General features: G+C 42.8%; 1 long non-coding RNA gene across 1 annotated transcript; it reads right to left on the reverse strand.

The window, feature by feature from the left end:
• Positions 1-1584: 1584 nt before the first annotated feature.
• On the reverse strand, positions 1585-7661 carry LOC309534871. The gene is made up of 2 exons (XR_014220909.1): positions 7502-7661; positions 1585-1816 (listed from the first exon to the last, which is right to left on the reverse strand). It is a non-coding gene; the product is annotated as an uncharacterized lncRNA (long non-coding RNA).
• Positions 7662-12372: the final 4711 nt, after the last annotated feature.

Consider the following 12372-nt stretch of genomic DNA (forward strand, 5'->3'; position numbering starts at 1 on the left):
GCATTTACCAGTGAGTATTGTTTTTAGACAATACTCTTTTTGTTTTCTAGACAAACCTAGACAGCAATTTTAAAAGTAGAGACATCACCTTGCCAACAAAGGCCCGTATAGTTAAAGCTACGGTTTTCCCAGTAGTGATGTATGGAAGTGAGAGCTGGATCATAAAGAAGGCTGATCGCCGAAGAATGGATGCTTTTGAATTATGGTGCTGGAGGAGACTCTTGAGAGTCCCATGGACTGCAAGAAGATCAAACCTATCCATTCTGAAGGAAATCAGCCCTGAGTGCTCACTGGAAGGACAAATCCTGAAGCTGAGGCTCCAATACTTTGGCCACCTCATGAGAAGAGAAGACTCCCTGGAAAAGACCCTGATGCTGGGAAAGACGGAGGGCACAAGGAGAAGGGGAAGACAGAGGACGAGATGGTTGGATAGTGTTCTTGAAGCTACCAGCATGAGTTTGACCAAACTGCGGCAGGCAGTGGAAGACAGGAGTGCCTGGCGTGCTCTGGTCCATGGGGTCACGAAGTGTTGGACACGACTAAACGACTAAACAACAACAATAACAACAACAACAACAACAGATTGTTTTTAGAAAGCAACTTCTGGTCCTGCTACCAGCTGCACGGGGGCTTTGACCCAGCACCCCTTTGGGAGCATAATGCTGCTACTTCGCAGGAGGGAATTACATAGGTGAGATCAAACAATATTTTCTCCGGCTAACAGAGAGACAGCTTGCTAAGTCATCAATTCCCATCCAGAGTTGTTATCTTGTATCTGTGTCCCATCTCAATCTTATTCTCACAACAACACTGTGAAGCAGGTAAGCCTGAGAGAATACGAGTTGCCCAAAGTCACCCACTGAACATCAAGGGGACAAAAACCCAGGTCTATAAATCCTCTATTTATAGTCTAAATACTACACCACCCTAGGAACAAATCTCAAACTCTGAAACAGCTGTTATATAAAGTCGCCCAATAGGCATTATACTTATTAAGTGAGTGTAATGGAGGGGGGTATAGAGAGGAACCATTTGTACGTTTGCCATACATCAGGAAAATTCCTGACATGTCCTGGTTTTCAGGTGTAAAAATGGCACGGGGGGGGGGGGTTGCTGAATCGGCAAAACATCAGGGAAACCCGGATGTAAGGCGACACGGTGGAAAAAGCAGTAGAAACAGCTCCAGAAGCTCAAAACTTTGCGGGTGTCAGAAATTTTACTTTTTGACCCTGACCATTTGGAGTTATTGGATAGGGGGGTGGGGCTCTTCCCCATCCAAGGAAAGTACTTTTGGACTTTGCAACAAAACCATCCAATCTGTTGCATATCAAAAAGGCATTTGTTTGTGCAATAAGGAATTCTCCCCACCCACCCGACAGAGAAAGCTTTTGCATGGAAGCAACAAAACCTAACTTCACAATGTACATAATATACAAGGCTTCAAGTTGGATTAAGTGTACCCCACGGTTGAAAAACAAGCTTTTAGATTATTATTTTTTTAAGTGCATGCACACACAATACGTTAACAGTATTCGCTCCATGAACTCCAAGTTTCCACCCTCAATCTAATCCTGCTGTCACAGCTCATGATCTCGTGTTTTATTGAACGTCGTGATAAGCACACATCATTTATCTGCTGAAGTGGCATGCCGTCTTCATAGGCCCAGGGGCGGGGTGTGGGGAGGCAGAATCACAGTCTAGGGACTGGTCTGCCCAGCTATTTCAGGGAAACCTTATGCATGTCTACTCTGAAGGAAGTCCAACGAGGCTTACTCCTGGGTGAGCAGGGATAGGATTGTGGCTTAAATCAGTTTGCCTGTGGGATGAAGCAAACAAAAGCCACATAACATGAGAACAGCAGAGAAGAGCAGGAACTCAAAAGCTAAAAGGCAAATATGGGTTAGAGACACTTCCACCTAGCGCTTGGTTTCTGGGAGTTATTGTGATTTATGAAATGAACTTGTGCTCAGATTTTAAGCCTCCTAGCCAGCCTCCATGTCCCTTCTGTACAGTATCCATCGCAGTGTTGGCATCAAACCAGGAATTTCACAATGAGGTTACAAAATAGTGGTTGAGCTTATTCCAAGCTTCTTCTTCTTTGAAACCCACCCATCCACCACCCACACAACTCTGCGCCCAGCCAAATTATGCAAATAGTATAGTTTTTTGTTGTTGTTGTTTTGCATAGTTTATCCTGGGGGGGTTGGGGACAAGGAGCTACACATGATATTGAAACCACCCTCTTTCTGGCTTCTGACATTTCATCAGGGGCTGCCTACAAGTTTTCATGAGCATTTCATAAAATGTATGGGGGTAGAAACTTGCTCTTTATACATTAAAGCTGATTGTTGCTTTTAAATCTAAGCTTTTAACTACAATAATGGAATGATAATTCTAAAACTTTTTTTTTTTAAATGAACATGAAAGACAGTGAAAACACAGGTATTATAAAACAGGGGTCAAAACCAGGGGGCTAAAGGAGGTCAAGAGGGATTATTTTGACATTTTGACCTGCTTCTTTAATTTCTTTTGTTTGCTTGTTTGTAGGGTTATTGAAAAGTAGGTCCATTGTTTCTTTGAAGAAACCAGACCTGCTTGCAAAAAAAAAAAAAAGTAAATGCAACAAAATAAAAAAAAAGGAAAAGGGGACGCAGAGCATCCCCACAGCAGAAAAGCATCATTAGTGCAGCATTTGCGTATCAATATAATAGAACTGCAGAGATCAAAAGAGACTCTTGAGTGTCATTTAGCCCAACCCCCTGAGGGTCACCTCAGCCAACACACACCTATTTGTACCCATAATGCTTCTAAGGATGTTCCATTGCAATGGAGCATGGTAAGTAGCAGCAGCGGAAGCCCTGTGCTATCCCCAAATACCTGCTGGACCTTAGAGGTGAAAAATGCTTAACAATAAAGAGTATAAATTACTACTATTACTAATAATAATTTACATACACCATGACTGCCAAAATGGCATCTAAATAGGTACAAAACAGACTATGAAAAATATGTTGTTGTTGTTTAGTAGTTTAGTCGTGTCTGACTTTTCGTGACCCCATGGACCAGAGCATGCCAGGCCCTCCTGTCTTCCACCGCCTCCCGCAGCTTGGTCAAATTCATGCTGGTAGCTTCGAGAACACTGTCCCACCATCTCGTCCTCTGTCGTCCCCTTCTCCTTGTGCCCTCAATCTTTCCCAACACCAGGGTCTTTCCTTCAGAATGGAGAGGTTTCATCTTCTTGCAGTCCATGGGACTCTCAAGAGTCTCCTCCAGCACCAGAATTCAAAAGCATCAATTCTTCGGCGACCAGCCTTCTTTATGGTCCAGCTCTCACTTCCATACATCACTACTGGGAAAACCATAGCTTTAACTATACGGACCTTTTTTGGCAAGGTGATGTCTCTGCTTTTTAAGATGCATGACTAGGTTTGTCATTGATGAAAAATTTAGCCGCAATAAAACAAATCCACCAACACATTAAAATGCACACAGTTAAAATGTGCAGCAAAACAGGCATATGGAGAAAATCAACATGACAAGCAAAAACAGCAATTAAAACAGAAGGTTCAAGTCTGGAGATCAGGGGAAAGCTGGTCTAAACAGGTGTGTCTTCAAGAGCTGGCAGAATGCCAATATTGATGGGACCTCTCATTTTTTTTGCAGGGTGAGATGTATTATTATTACTATTATCTAGTGCTTTTTTCAGGGGGGGGACGACGAAGGGGGACGCATACCCCTAAACATTTTGTGAATCTAAGTTTGGCCTCATTGAGGGGCATTATTTCAATATGAGTAGGAAAATTAGAGTACCTCTAAACATATTTTTTTTAGAAAAAAAGCACTGCTGTTATCAATAGTTCATCACAGTTTACAAAACCTCTCAACCTGACTTACAAAATATTAAAGCACAGAACAACTTAAACGTTTAAAATTCATATCACAGAATAAAACATAGGAGTAATAAAAGTGTTAATCCATCAACAAGAACTGCAGATAACATGTGACTGGCAAGATGAATAAAGAATAACAACTATGACTACACCTACACAAGTAAAAGGTGGAAATTGTTGCTCTGTGAGGTGAATAGGGATCGCCTAACAACTCTCAGCACCCTTAACAAACTATAGTTCCCAAGATCCTTTGGGGAAGCCATGGCTATTTAATGTAGTATAATAATGCTTTAAATTTATAGTTCAGGTGGGGCCTTAGTTGGCTATAACCCAAATTTTAGCACTTTCCGTTTTATAAATTAACCAGACCCCTCCTAAATTCACCTAAATGAATTCTGGCTTGCTGGTTACTCCAAGTTAATTCTGTCTCTGTTTAATTCTGTCTTTGTATGTGTGTTTTCTGGGAAGGGCAGGGAGAAAAAACATAAGAGGATCACAAGGAGGAGGAGGGTGAACCAAGGCACTTTAATATCAAAAGTTCTATAAAAACAAAACCCTGAAGTGTTTAATTTCTTTAAATGGATAGGAAGATGTTGCCAAGTTTCAAGGGCAATTAAAGCTAATGCAAGATAAGACCGCAAGGATGAAACATAATTATATGCTTTAGAAAGGCTTAGGCTCATTTTAAATGAAGTGGCCTTAGGGAGATTTTTCCTACAGAGTTTGGAAGCAGCCTCCCAAGTCTGGAGCTGGTTGCCAATAGTTACTTTTGAACATGTAAGTGTGACAGGAGGTTCCAGCAAAATGCCCTGCCAGCTCCGTGGAAAGGTGCCATCAGACGTTGACAAATCATTAGGCTCTCATTTCACAGTTTTGAGATATATTTCCCCTAATCTCTTAATAGGGAACCCGTGAAATGCATAATAGATTGCATGCACTGCTAAATTCTCCGTAGGGATGAGACACTCTTCTTTGCTGAGGTTCAGAGCCCTGAACGTGCAGCAGCAAGATGCTAGCATAACTGTTCTGTATGCAATTGCTCATTCAAGGCAGCCGTTACATTTTGCAAAGGTTCACAATTTCGTAAGTTTTGAAATCTGGATTTTGACATCAACTTTAGATATTAGAATTTGTGGAGATTTAGCCACAGTGTTTAAAACTGATGGCTTTTATTGGTCTAGAGCACAACCCTATATACAAGGTGTGACCAGAAAGTTCTGTAAATGGAAACAGAAATCAGACAGCAAGAAATATTCGAACATACAATCAGCATCAGAAACCCACGAAATGCTCGCAATTGTGTATGGTGATGAAGCTGTAACTCAAAAGATAGTGTATGAGTAGTTTAAGCATTTCCGTGAAGGGCGGCAAACCACTGAAGATGACCCTCAATCTGGCAGACCGTTGACGAGCAGAACAGTGGCAAATGTCAACAGAGTTCGTGAATTATGGATGCGGGATGAGCGTTTGTCCATCCGAATGATGGCAGAAGAATTGCATATCCTGCGTGAAATTGTTACTGAGGTTACTGAGTTGTCCCACCCTCCATATTCTCCCAATCTGGCCCCACCAGATCTGTTTCTTTTTCCAAAACTGAAATCTGCACTGAAAGGGCACAGATTTTACAACATTTCACACGTCCAAGCTGCTGCAATGAGGGAACTGAAAGCAGTACGAGAAGAGGACTTCTCCAGAAGTTTCCAAGAGTTCTACAAACATTGTCAACTGTGAATTGTATCAGAGGGGGCCTACTTTGGAGGTCTGTAAGGTATGCATGTTCAAATAGTTCTCACTGACCGATTTCTGTGACCATTCACCGAACTTTCCAGTCACACCTTGTAGATAGATGCCTGATCTCAGAAGGTCCCAGATAAGTGTGACTATGATTGAAGCTTAAATGAGTTACTGAAGCACAGATGAAATTTATTAGAAGTCTTGCAGCAGATACCGCCACCATGGAGGCTCATCTATTAGGGAAAATGGGGACTGCCTCACCAAACTTGGTCTGCTCTTTAACAGGCGCCACCTGCCTGCCTGCTTATTTACAACCAGTCCAGGGGCCGGCAGCACCACTTGTCAGCTTTCTCCTTTTAGTCTTAGTGTTGCCCTTGTAGAACTCATCAGGGAGGAGGATGGAACAAGTAGTCTCCGCCTGTCATTGGCTCTAGCGCCACCTACTGTTAAGCTCCATTCCTTCCGCCCTACCAGTCTCAATGGGCACCAGTGGCCACTGTACTGTCATATACTGTTACTTCATGTCTATAGCCAATTATTGGGAACAACCGTCAGATACTGTTGCATCTGAACTGTTATTATTGGGTACTCAAATGCTGATCTGAAGAACAGATGTTCATGAAATAGCCTTACAGTCACAGGATAGTGAGCATGAGATCTTGTGGAGGAGAATGTTGTCGGTGTCTGTCTGTCTTGAGAGACAACGGAGTCCTCCTCCATTGATTGAGAAAATGAGGAAGAGGAGAACCATATGCGCCACTTTGAGCTCCTTGGAAGAGAAAGGTGGCCCATAGACACAATAAAAATAACATAATGTGACTACCGTTATGCCGTGTGCTTTGTCTGTGAGTTACCCAATATATATATTGATATAGCATGAATTAGCCCCATATTGTGCCAATCTAGACATGACTTCAGCACCCTTGTGTGAAACGACTGAAAATAGCCTCTTTGTTCACAAAGGGGGAAAGGATCCGCAACAAATGGCAGAATATTATGTAACGACCTCCTGGTGAATCCCTGTCTCTGTTTTTAGAGCTATGAAAACAAACTCGGAGACGGGACTCATTCCAGTCTCTGTAGGAACCTGACAGGTGCCATTAGCAATAAGGTCAACTGCGATAAAAGCTACGCTTTCAATACACTTGAAATAAAAAGGCAGCTCAAAATATTGGCCAAACGGAATGGCCTGTGGGGACGTTCAGCTCTGCATTTTGAGGAAACTGTGAAACAACTCCATAAAAGGACAGGCCTTGCTGAGTGAAGGTTTGCTGGGAACTGACCACAAGAAGAGCCTTTTGGATCAGACCAAATGGCCTATCTAGTTTAGCATCCTTTCGTCACAGTTGTTGAAGTAAGAATAGCGAAAAAGCAGCTAGGAAGCTCAAACCATATATATGACTGACACTCTTCTTTGGAAATTAAACCAATGTCCATCCTTTAATGTTCAAAAACTTTACAGTGGTACCTCAGGTTACATATGCTTCAGGTTACATATGCTTCAGGTTACAGACTCAGCTATCCCAGAAATAGTACCTCTGGTTAAGAACTTTGCTTCAGGGTGAGAACAGTAATCGTGCAGCGACAGCGGGAGGCCCCATTAGCTAAAGTGGTGCTTCAGGTTAAGAACAGTTTCAGGTTAAGAACAGACCTCCAGAACGAATTAAGTACTTAACCCGAGGTATCACTGTACTTGCAGAAACTTATGGCTATAGATAATATTTACAGTCACATTCTTCTCCAAGCATGGGCTTATAGTCTCTTCTTCTAACTTACAAACAACTGTATTTTCTCCTCCTCCCAGAACTAGGTACTTAGCCTTCTGCATCTCAGTTAAGCCATGCCTTACAGCTCCTTTGAGAGATGTCCACATTTACCTTCTTCTGCAGCTTTGCTCTCGTTCTTCCAAGCAGAGAAGAAGCACTCCAACACTCGATTCAACTTAGCAGTGTTCACAGTGGATCCTGAAACACAGCCATCATCTTGCTTTGCATAAAATGGAGTCTCTCCTTCACCTCCCATGTGACCAACATTAGCCAATCACATTAGAACCACTAGAGAACGCTCTAGAATTCAGTTACCAGCCAATCAAATTTAAACACATAGTAACGCATGCAAGTATTTTACAATTTCAGTGAATTAAATTACTATACTTAACAACAGTGACCAAGCAGATGCCTATCGGAAGCCTGCAAACAGGACCTGAGCACAAATCCAGATTTAGTTTTCTTCTGCTGATTTCAGGATGTTGACGATGCTAGTGGTGGCTTTATTGCATTCGTAGATGGACCTTCAACAAAACTTCCCTGACATGTTTGAAAGGCAAGGACCGTGTTCCAAAGGCATGCAGGCTTTCCGCACACACACACACACACACACACACAAATAGTTGAGCAAAAATAATAATTCTACAATACTGTATTACATATGATTTCTGTCCCACATATGAATTTTAAGGCAGATGATAGGCAGTGAATAGGACATGCCCTATTCCCGTCAGATGTCCCCTGTCCCCAGACAAATGTCCCCTGTTCCCCTGTCAGGGAAGCTATACGCACCTTTAACCTTACCTTTAATGCTTTGGGTTTGGTTGAGTTTACTGATCCCTCCTCAATTCACAAAATACACCTGTAATAGCACCACCTAGGGATATTGCACTTGTGTACAAATACCTCCCCACAATATAAATGTTCACTGAGGCCCAATCCTACCTTCGTTGCCACTAGCATTTACTTAGCAGTGTCACTCGTCGCATGTGTCTTTCATGAAAGGTGTTTTGTGCATGTATTTCATACTTGGGTATGACTTCCTGCCAGGCTTAGGTAGACCCCTGGGTTAGCCACTGTTCTTATGGCAGTTGATATTTTTGCTGCTGAAGTTTCAATGCATGCTGCTCTGATTAATAGCTTAGGATGCCCCCTAAACTACCTAAGATGTAGATAAATATTGGATCATATTATGTATAGTAAAGACTGATAAACCGGAATGATTCTTTAGCAGTTCAGTTAGACAATTGTCTGTTGAATTTGCAAGTCTTTGGGGATGAGATGTGCTAGACACACAGAGAGAGATTGTCTACAAAGATAAATATAAACAAATATGAAATAAATGCTTTACTTTATTATTTCAATTTGTACACCACTTCCCCACATATATGTACCCAAAGCAGTACACAAGAGCAAAAATACGCATCATTACAATGCTCATTCATTTTGAAGCATAATATGACAATCCAAATAGACATTATAGGATTTTTCATTAATTATAAAATGAACTATAAATCATTAAAACACATGGTGGAGGGGGGAACTAAGTTCGCTGGCTGTCTTATTCTTATTGCTAATTGCTTCTCTTTTATAAAAATGTTGAGATGAATTTGAAAAGCAGTAGTGTGCAAGTATACTTGTGATGGGAGGCAGGCACTGCTGGCCTGAGTAGCTGCCTCTGTACTAACCCCTGGTGGGTTCCTGCAAACACACTGACTTGTAGCAAAGGAACAGTTGATTTATTGGCAAAGATAAACAGGGAAACTTGAAGCCACTTGAGGGTAGGAGCACAAAAGAATTGGGTTAAAAGTGCAACAGCCCAAGCTTCTGTATTTACCAGTTCCACAATAGGCCTCCACAGATTCAGCATGTTTTATTTATGTAAGGAATTTTATAAGCTGCATAATATTGTGGTTATGTCAGTCCATGCGTACCTAAAATACAGAGAATATCAACAGAATTTAAAAACAAGTAGACATTACTTAATGGATAGATTGCTTCAGTGTGCTGTGCATGGGGCTGCCTTTGAAGAGAGTTTGGAAACTACTGTCTAGTGCCGCAAGGAGCAACTAGATTGTTAACTGGAACAAGATGGCATGAACATATAAAACCTGTTCTTGCCCAACCTCAATGGTTGCCAAATTGTTTCTGGTAGGGTTGCCATATTTCAAAAAGTAAAAACCAGGACATCCTGGAAGTTGTTGAGCTGTCAATTCTGCCTTTGAAAACCCGGTAATGTCCAGGAAAATCCGGGCGTGTGACAGCCCTATTTCTGGGCTCTATTCAAAGTGCTGGTTTTGATATTTAAAGAACACAAGCAGACTAGTATCCTGTTCTCGCAGAAGTCAACCACATGCCCAAGGGAAGAGCAAACACAGCATCACAATCCCCTTCCTGCATTTTCTAGAACTAGCAACTGCAATAGAGTCGCAGCTCCTCTTTAAGGCTCAGCCTGAGGTGTAGTGATTAAGAGCGGTGGACTCGTAATCTGGTGAATTGGGTTCGATTCCCCACTCGTCCACATGCAGCTGCTGGGTGACCTTGGGCTAGTCACGCTTCTTTGAAGTCTCTCAGCCCCACTCACCTCACAGAGTGTTTGTTGTGGGGGAGGAAGGGGAAAAGGAGATTGTTAGCCGCTTTGAGACTCCCTAGGGTAGTGATAAAGCGGGATATCAAATGCAAACTGCTGCTGGAGCAACATCTGAGCTCTGCTCTTACCAAGGCTCCAGCCTGAGTCTTGCCTGGAGCTGTCCAAGGTACTATTTCAGCTTTTTCTGACCTCAGTACTCCTGAGGCCTTTGCTCAAAACAGAAGAGAGGGTCACTGATCTACCTCAGAATGGAGAAGCTTCATGTTGTCCATAGAGGCCCTAGCATATGTTTGGCATGCAGAAAGTCCTAGATCTAGTCTCCTGTGGCCACTTGTACATCACCCGAAAGAACATTATCATCATAATCCTCCTCCTCCTCCTCATTATTATTGAAGAGGGGAAGGCAAGGGGATATTATATATGCTAATTTATATGCATAGACACAAAAAAGATTGATAAATAGCATTGCGATCCATCTCACCATAGTGGGGAAGTCTGTGACCAGGTGGCCACTGGGTATCTGCTCAGTCTGGTGCCCAGGTACTAACTGTTGATGGGGCAATTTCAAAAGGCTCCTGCTGTCCCTTCTGATGGTTCATTGTCGTTAAACCAGACTTGGACTGGAGAGCCATTCAAGCGAATGGCAGCAGTGAGGAACCTCCATCCCTTAGCTTGATCATTCACACAAGGCCTCCCCACTTAGCCTGTGAGGCCATTTTGACCAAGCAATGCCCACATTTCAGTTATGGGGCAGGTAAAGACTTGAGTTTGCTGGGCAACTCAGGATCTCCCCTTGCCACCCCTACAGATTTTGTGCCCCTAAAAAGGTAAAGGACCCCCGGATGGTTAAGTCCAGTCAAAGTCCAGACTATGGGGTTGCAGTGCTCATCTCGCTTCAGGCTGAGGGAGCCGGTGATTGTCCACATACAGCTTTCCGGGTCATGTGGCCAGCATGACTAAACCGCTTCTGGCACAATGGAACACCTTGATGGAAACCAGAGCACATGGAAATGCCGTTTACCTTCCCGCCGGAGAGGTACCTATTTATTTACTTGCACTGGTGTGCTTTCGAACTGCTAGGTTGGCAGGAGCTGGGACAGAGCAATGGGAGTTCACCCCATCATGGGGATTCGAACCATTGGCCTTCTGATCGGCAAGCCCTAGGCTCTGTGGTTTAGACCACTGCCCCATAAGGGGTGTGGCAGCAGGGCATCTGTGGAGGTAGGACATGTTCATCATAGCTAGTAGGCTTTTATAGTGTTGTCCTCCATGGATTTGTCTAATCGTCTTTCAAAGCCATCCAAGTTAGTGGCCATTGCTGCCTCCCATGGGAGCGACTTTCATAGTTCAACTAGGTCCGGTGTGGAAGTGTGAGCAACAATCCATATCTATCCTGTCATTTCGTATTAAATACTGCGTTCTGATGCCTTTCCACCTTCGATCTCAATTGAGAAAAAGAACGACCGGCTGCGTTTTTAAGCTGACAATGTGTTCACAGTCCCAGAATCTTCAATAACTTCACCACCCCGGTACAATCAGCCTGGAGTTTTACAGCTGCTATGATGACAGGAAAGAGCAAAGTCTCCGCGAGGTCACCCTACTTCTTTGAAGCCAACACCTCGGGTAAATATTTGAGGTGGATAACCAGGAGCCAAGGGAACAATGGAAACATTATAGTTAAGAAATTGTAGAAGTTACAAGGTTGTGATTTATGTGCTGTGGAGTAAATAAATATTCCGTTCTTATTAATGCTAATGGGAGTTAAGTGGCTAATTCTCTGCACATTCTGCTGAGGATTTACCTCCCTGCCTTTTATAGAAGGAAATAATTTATAGCCTCCTTATGTCAGAGTCTAAGAAAGGCAAAGAGCTCAGAACAAGACTATTTACTGCATTTGAAAACACACGCATGAGACCATTAAAAAAAATATAATAAAAAGAACTGTTCCCTGGAAGGAAGGAAATTTTAGATGAGCACCAAATTGAATTAATCTTTCTGAAATTCAGATTTATATCCTGCCAGGCTATCAGGTTGTGATGGTTTTTATATGCAAGGTAAACATTAGGTATGTAGCCAGAGCCAGAAGGGGCTGGCGGGGCCATTGGACATGGTCGAAACTCACCTTTCGTTTTTCAGCAGGTGGAGGGAAGCTTTGGCCTTCCAAATGTTGCTGAGATTCTTTCAACACCAGGCCATTGGCCATGTGTGCTGAGGCAGATGGGAGTTGTAGTTCAGCAAAATCTGGAGGGCTAAAGGTTCCCAATCCATGCATTTTTGGCATTCATTCAGCCCAGAACCCAAAGTTTAAGTCTTCCCATCTCTTTTTAAAAAAACATTCAAGAAAGGGGTGCAGTTCTCAAGTGTGGAGAACTCTGTAGCACAGTTACCTGCT

Source organism: Podarcis vaucheri (genome assembly GCF_965113315.1).
Source record: "Podarcis vaucheri genome assembly, chromosome: 6".
Lineage (NCBI taxonomy): Eukaryota > Metazoa > Chordata > Lepidosauria > Squamata > Lacertidae > Podarcis > Podarcis vaucheri.